A 2,155-nucleotide genomic window follows, 5' to 3' on the forward strand; every position below is an offset into this window, starting at 1 on the left:
CTCCTCTTCTTCTTCTTCTTCTTCTTCTTCTTCTTCTTCTTCTTCTTCTTCTTCTTCTTCTTCTTCTTCTTCTTCTTCTTCTTCTTCTTCTTCTTCTCTGCTATGGTTACAATATATATTTATTTTAAAAAACCCGTAGTTGATTGGGAGGCCTGTGGAAAGAAAACTCTTTTTATTTACAGATAAAAATAGGCATAGGAGCTGCGGTGGCTCAAGTGGTTAAGACGCTGAACTGCAGGCTGTGGAAGGTCAGTAGTTCAGCAGTTCGAGACCTGAGTTGCCGCATGATGGAGTGAGCTCCCGTCTCTAGTTCCAGCTCCTGCCAACCTAGCAGTTCGAAAGCAAGAACTTGCAAGTAGATAAATAGGTACCACTTCGGTGGGAAGGTGACAGCGTTCCATGCGCCTTGGTGTTTAGTCATGCCGGCCACATGACCACGGAAACGTCTTTGGACAGCGCTGGCTCTTCGGCTTTGAAACGGAGATGAGCACCACAACCCTAGAGTCGGACTCGACTGGCTCTCGAGAAAGGGAAAAAACCATAGGCATCGGGTTGCCTGTGTGAAATTTGAGGGGAGGGGTTGTCTTTTCAGCAACATGCTGATGTCATGACATCACATCCTACGTGACTTGGAAATTACATCATCCTGTTGTGTGGGTGCTCTAGTATTCGTCTCACACTCATATGGTTTAGTTTGGGGTGAATGCTAGAGAATCGCCTGATACAATGACATCACTTACAGATTGCACCAGAAATGATGCTGATGGTCCCCATAGATTTTCCCTGGCATTTTAACCAGGCCACTCAGCTGACTGACAACAGGTAGAGTAGATGGAAGAAGAAAAAGAAAAGCTGGATTTATACCTTGCCCTTCACTTGGAATCTCAGAGTGGCTTACAATCTCCTTCCCTTCCTCTCCCCACAGGAGACACCCTGTGAGGTAGGTGGAGCTGAGAGATCTGTGAGAGAACTGCTCTCGAGAGAACAGCTCTGAGAGAGCTGTGACTGACCCAAGGTCACCCAGCTGCTTGCATATGGAAGAGTGGGGAATCAAACCCAGTTCTCCGTATTCAAGTGCACCATTCTAAACCACTACACCAAACCACTACACCACTGGCACCAAACTGGAGGGCAGGAGGTCTCCCTGCATAGGTGGAACTGATATTTAATCTGTTTTATCAATATTATATTATATTGTATTGTATTGTATTTATTTCATTATTTATTACTTGTATTTATATCCCTCCCATGCAATGTTCCCTCTAAGCTGTGGAGTCTTGTGAGCAAAAATTCTACTTTGTGAGCTACTGGCACTAAAGTTGTGAGCAAGCGATTTGGCTACGGCATGAATTAGTTTGCTCTGGAGCCCTACTTCCTGAACTAAGACAAAAATCTATGAGCTGGAGGTTAAAAAACTGTGAGCTAGCTCACACTAACTCAGCGTCTGAGAAGGGACACTCTCTTTGGTGGGAGTCATATCATCTCCCTTGTAAAGAAAAGCCAAATGGTGGTGGCACTTCTCTAGAACATTCCACACACTCCGGAATTGGTTGGCGCCCTGGTGTGCCACTCAGAATCTGTCCCTATCCACTGGCTGCATTGCTTGAGTCTCGCCTCCAACATTCTGAACAGTTTGCTGTTCCCTCCCATAGCTAGTCAGAACACAGAGGTTATTTGCATATGCAACCTCATTGGCCTTTGCCTCGGAACACAGAGGTCATTTGCATATGCGACTTGATTGGCTTTTGCCTCTAACATTCTAAACAGTCTGCTGTTCTGAGGTAAAATGTGTCCAATCTCCAGGTGAGGGCTGGAGATCACTCAGAATTACAACTGCTTTCCAGATGGCAGAGATCAGTTTCCCTGGAGAAAATGGTGGGATCTATATCCTTATATGCTGCTGAGGGGGCGACCGTATGACAGCCAATATGATGTAGCAGTCAGGGCTTCAGAGCACGAGAGAGGCTGCAGGTGTGTGGGAAGTGGAAAGCTGAAGAGTGAGGGGGAAATAACGGTAGGTTGATGATTGGCTGGGAAGGAGATAGGGTTGCCAACTCCAGGTGGGAAATTCCTGGAGATGTGAGGGCTGGAGCCTGGAGAGGGTGAGGTTTCAGGAGGCGTGGGATCTCAGACAGGTACAAAGCCATAGATTCCA

Source organism: Gekko japonicus, unplaced genomic scaffold, assembly GCF_001447785.1.
Source record: "Gekko japonicus isolate JY-2015 unplaced genomic scaffold, Gekko_japonicus_V1.1 scaffold238, whole genome shotgun sequence".
NCBI lineage: Eukaryota > Metazoa > Chordata > Lepidosauria > Squamata > Gekkonidae > Gekko > Gekko japonicus.